This window comes from Oryzias latipes, chromosome 10, assembly GCF_053564925.1.
Source record: "Oryzias latipes strain Hd-rR chromosome 10, Olatipes_Hd-rR_3.1".
Classification (NCBI taxonomy): Eukaryota; Metazoa; Chordata; class Actinopteri; order Beloniformes; family Adrianichthyidae; genus Oryzias; species Oryzias latipes.
In genome coordinates this window covers 29,864,955-29,871,085 of record NC_136246.1, presented here as the reverse complement: position 1 = coordinate 29,871,085, position 6,131 = coordinate 29,864,955, and positions in this window count along the sequence as shown.

Here is a 6,131-nt window from a genome sequence, read left to right as displayed (position 1 = left end):
TGTGTGACTCTGAAGGTGAAGCGTGGGTATATATAGGAGAATGAGATAGAGTTTTCTCACACTGATTTTGCTGATTATAGTTTGGAACAGCCTACACACACGTGCGCACACACACACACACACACACAAACACACGCTCACAGGTTTCAGTTAAAGCTGAAGCTTCTTGCTACTGTATTACACATAAGCCGAAGAAGTCATGTGGCCTTTTAACGCAGCTCCCAATCCTCTGCACAGCCGCCCACCTCGGTCCTCCCACAATAAACTAAAGCAAGGCGGCTCTGTGGGAGATGAGTAATACACGTGCTCTTTGTGGGGGTGGGCTTTCGTCCAACAGATTCTCTTTTTTTTCCGTTTCTCGTTTTCTTTTTCTAGTTTCTCGTCTTTTTAGACATTTGGCTACCATTTGCTCATTTGTTGTGAGCACACTCAGCACTGAGAAGCTGTTACAGGGTACAGTACACAACAGTCAAATGCTTAAAAATGTCAGACACACAGTTTTAGGTAAAGCCGTGTCAGCCTTAAGGTGTCTGTTGACCTTTTTCAGTAAGTCTGGCTGCTGTTTATGTTGTTTCTTTGGGTTAAAATGTGTGGCCTGAGGATGCTCGGGTTACGCGGCACTAAGAAAGAATCAGAAGACTCCTCTCTTGTTTCAATTGTACGAACAGGCTATCTGCTTTGTAAGCACGATGCCCGCAGGAGGAGTGACTGATAACCTATTTCGTGCCTCTTTTCATATCTACTGCGCAAAGGAGGAAGGTGGAGCTGAGCGATGCTTCTGAAGGTGTTGAGGGGTAACACAGCTGAAGATCCTGATAGAACTCCGACAGCCCAAACTCCAGAACACATCGAGCCAGCTGATGCAACAAACAGGCTGTGCATCACTGAAAACATCCCATAATTTCAAAGCTTTTAAAGACTCACTCCAAGCCTCTTTTGATCTATTTTCAAAGTGTTCCCAGTGGTCTTTTAGTTATGGTTATGCTGTTTTTAGGCAAAATCCCAAAAACTTGTCACATTCACCTCTGATTTTTGGGTGGGACCGTTGGTGCGGAACAACTCCGCCCCTCTTCCTCTCCCCATTGCTTAGAGCCCAGAGCAGGGAGCGCAATTACTAAATCACAAATAAGTTCTTTTTCAAACTGATTTTTTTTGTCTGCTCCAGATTCTCAAACATTTGAATAAAGAAATACTTCAAAATGTCATTTTAAGCTTATTTTTCTCTGTATTTGTCCTCTGTCATGAGAAATCTGCCACAAAAACATGTTAAAAAACACAATTTTTATCAGATTGGGTCACCATGGACGCAATATTTATCTGAGGGAAAAGGAAGCAGAGGTTAAACTATTTTTAATGGAATAAAGCTTTTTTATCACTCCTTCAACTATCAGTTTGTTTTTCTAAATGCTTCAGTCATGTGTTGAAGTCTAACTTAACCCTTAAGTGATGATCACTTCTTCTTTGTGTTACAATCTTATGTAAAACTGTTACACCTGACATCAGAGATTTTGTTTTTTCAACAAAAAAGAAAAAAACTATAATTAAATACATAAAAAATACACATGCATGTACAAAAATTGCTACAACTGGTTGATTAAAAAATAATTTTGCACAAATAAAAGATCAGAAAATGTTTGGTGCAGCCCCATGAGACAGAAAATGCACTTTAACAAACACAGTATGATGAAAAAAACGAGGATCTTTGTCAATGAATTCAGAATTTTGTTAAAGAAAGTGTTTTTTTCTCCTAAATTAAGACTCATGAAATTTTTTTTCTTATCTTTGACAGAGATCCTTTTCCTTCTTTCATTAGAAAGCACAGCAGTAAAGGGATGAAAAGATATTTTCTTTAGCACTGATCATTTAATCAAACTTATGAATCCAATAAAAAAAGTGTAATTTGAAATGCAAAAATATGCAAATTCATTATTTTTGACAACAGTTTAAAGTTTGGTTTTTAGATCATTTTTTTTTTTTCACAGAAAAAATAAATGACCGAAAAAAAAAAGTGTTGTTTGAGAAGGAATGCAACCGATTGAACTGGTACCAAATCAAAATCTGTACATGACATTTGCTGTTAAAATGACACAATCTCACAGTTTTACTTTAATGAGCTGGAATTAGTCTTCACATTTGCAGTAGTCCATCATAAAATCACTTTGAAAACAGCTTCAGCAGAATTGTAGATCGTTTATAAAAGTGTTTTTTATGGCAGCATGTCCATCCATCCTTTTTTTAAACCTTCTTAATCCCTTCGGATGTCACAGGGTTGCTCACTGTGAGGTGAGAATGCTAACCACTGCACCACCATGGCGCCTTTGCAGCCTTTCAAAGGTTTTCTGATTTGGGGACTTGTTTTGATGCTGCCGTGAGGGCTTTTATAGTGTTTTTCTTTTGGCCTAATGTCTTAGGATTTTCTCAATTTGAAATCTTTTTTTACACACAAAAAATCTACTAGTTCTATATCTGTTGGTATGAAAAAAGAAAAAAGCAAACTAGTAAGTCAGCTTAACCCCGACTGTGCTAACCAACAATTGTCAATCATTAATCATCATCCCTCGCACCTCCTTCAAGTTTTTTCTAAGACAGTCAAAACTTCAGGAAATGTATTTACATCCCATGATGGATTTTTACACCAAATATAAAAAGTTACTGCATTACTATTTATTTGCATTTCAAACTCAGTTAGAGTGAATCAGCATTCTATCAGCAATTCTTTTTTATAACCTCTAGATTATAAGGAAATTGAGGGAAATGTCTTTATTTAAAAACAAAAGTGCATACAGGAACCTTTGCATGTTAACACCCTTTAGGCTTTTATTTTTATACATACTAGCTTCATTTTTATTCTTGCTCTTTGTGCAGAGTCGCAGTTTTGAAAACCTGTAACTCTAAGTGTGAATTAAACATGTTTCAAGGGGATAAAAATCATTTTTATGTGAGCTATCGGGTGATTATAGCTGCATTCTTTGTTTTTCTGCGTACAAAACACAACCAGGTTTCTGAGCAAAGACGGCCATAACAGCCAGGTAGGGAGAACACAGCAGTTTTCACTGGGGAGGGGCTTACAATTGATGAGGCTCGTTGTGGCAGCGCAGGGAGCTAATGACTCAGAACCACAAGTCAAGCTGTTAGAAATTCACAGCAGCTCTAACACCCCTAAAAAAAGATCAATGTGACATCTTTGACTGCGTGCAGACAAATGCAGCTGAGACAGAGGCACAAACTGAAACGAAATGACACCAGAGAAGGGAGCTTTTGCTACAGCTGTGATCCCTTTTTTAAATATTTATCTTCGCTGATGCACAAATACGAAAAGATATGCCTACAATTAACTTGGATGGAGAGATTTTACCACGCAAAAAAAACAAAAAACTTAAACTAGACATTTCAAAAATAGAAAAAAAATCTGATGGTAGTAACTAAACAAAAATAGTAAAAAAGGTTCATAAAATTAATTTGAATACAAAGGTTTTATAAAAAAAAAAATGATAAGCTAAACATTTAAAAAAAAGAAGCAAACATCTGATGGCAGTAAATAAATACAAATAAAAGTTATAAAACATGCATATAATTAACCTGATTATTAGCTTTTACTTAAAAGGACATAAACATGACATCAAAAACCAGGAAAAAACATCCGATGGGACTAAATAAACTAACCAAACCTCCATTCTGCTATTCCCTAAACTTGATGCACCAAACGTCACTGGAGCCCGGTTTCATCAGGGGCCAATTCTCCATTAACTCCCGTGTTTAAAAGTCCACTTTTAAATTAAATGTATTTTTGTAGTTTTGTTTTTATGTTTGCAGTTTCAGCTATTATTCATGACAACTTTCAGGGGCAAGGGGACTCTTCTCTCTGAACAGCCGTTCTGATTTTTTCATTACAGCCTTAAATTGCTCAATTGTAGGTGGTTTTGTGATTAAGAGGACTCAAAAGGGCGTTCAGGGGACGCCACAACAAATCCCTCAACAGTTTGCAAATGTGATATTCAGCCTTTGACCCAATCTTCTGCTTTTACCCAGACTTTGGACCGGCACATACAAGCACTGGAGAAGTTGTGGTTGCAGCAGCATAAACCACCTGATAGTCCACAGCTAGTGTAGGCAAAACTAGATTTAATCTACAGTTTCTATAGATATAATCATTCTATATCAACTTGGGGGGGCACAAAAGCCAAAATGGAAGCCATTATTACTGGATTCTTTGGGGGGATAGGCATTAATTGGGCTGGGAGGCAGTTCTGTATCAAGCATAAAAACCTGCAGATCATGACTTTAGATGGAGATTAGCCGTTCAATCAGAAAATATAAAACTTTTACCAGGCAAAATTAAGTTCTTTGTTATAAAAATTTCCAAAAATGTCCTTGCATACATGAATTAATTCAATTATATTTATCATCAATATTCTTGTTTCAAAAATTTAAAGACTTTATTCATTCAAAATTCTTATTTTTGAGGACTTATGTACCTTTTTTAATTAAATGTTACTTTCCTGGCCTTTAACCCTGGAGAACCCACAGGGTAAGAGTTAGCTTTTATTTTTATTTTTATTTTTACTTTTAACATTTTTTCAAATGTAAAACATTTCAATAGTTTGTTTGTATTTTTCATTTTATTTTTAAATTTTTACCTGCTGTTAAATGAAAAGAAATACTTAAAAAGCAAAAAGTCAAATTAACTTTAAAAGCCTAGAAGAAAATTGTCTGCCAAATAATCAAAATAGCTTTATTTTAGCTTGATTAACAGAAAGTGTAGTCACATCACTTGATTAAACACCCACTCCAATGAAAATTGTACTTTTAGTCTTTTTAACATGTTTTTGTGGTAAAGTTCTGATGATAGAAGACATATAAAAACAAAATTAAGTTTAAAACCGTGTTTCTAACTATTTCTTTATTCAAATGGTGGTGAATCAGCAGCAGACCAAAAAAAAAAAAAAAAAAGCAGTTTCAAAAAGGCCTCTTTTGTGATGTCACAAATGGTGGGCGGGTCACAAGCTCCCTGCTCCGCTTCAAATATTGCTCAGCGTTTTTGTTGCACCACTAATGTTAGGTTGGGGTTGTAAGCTGGCAGGAGAGCGTGTAAACATGGAGCTCCCAGCAACGGGGAAGGGAAGGTGGGCAGGGATGCTCTGCACCAATGGTCCCGCCCACATGCAAATCTCTGATGAACTCCTGCCGCTCTGCAGAAACTACGTCCTTGAAATTGATAGGTTTTTGCATTTTACCAAAATCCTGTATCTTCATTAAACGACTACTGTGAATGATTATAAAATAGATGAAAAGAGGATTGGAGTGGGAGTGGGACATTATTAACTAAATGACACACTTTGCATACATTAGTTGTAAACAATTTAGTTATTTTTTTACTGACTGAATAAAGGAATGATTGGCGGTTGTAAATTACTGGTCATAAATTCTTTTTTTTTGGGAATGAATGATGCACATTTTGAGTTTCCCTGTACGTGTGACAATAGCACAATGTTTTTCTACTATGGAGGTTCGCACAGGGGGTTCCTCTTCTCACGCCATGATCTTTCTCAGTTTTTCTGACTACTTGACTTTTACATGCATTTTTGTTCTGACAGATTCATCAATTCGAGATTTTCAAAATCATAAACGATCTGGGGGTTTTTTTTACCAACAGAGACCATTTTTCCCAGAATGCATCTGTGCTTGTGAGGCTCTTAAATTTGCCTCGCTTCAGGCTTTCTGTCCATCAGTGCTGCGGCCTTTTCCACTGAGACCCTTCACTCCACTCAGAGTAACCACCTGGATTTTGAACAGTCACAAAGCTCAGGCAGAGCGGTTTGTCCTTCATCTGAAAAGAAGCTTCTTCATTTAGCCCATCTTGACCTCTGACCTCTCAGTGGAGGTAGAGCCGGTGCCAAGAAAACAACATAAAATAAAATAATTCCCCCAGGTTCTGCAGTGTGAGATTAACACCTCTGCTCACCTGCACGACGGTAAAACTATCTGTAATTACAGCGCATTCATGTCCAGAGGTAAAAAGAATTGCTATAAATCCAGACCTTCAGTGTTAACCAACACCATCAAAGCTAAGAGAAAGTTATCTCCACTTTGAAACAAAAAAGAAAGGAAAAAAAATTAAACACTATTTGAAA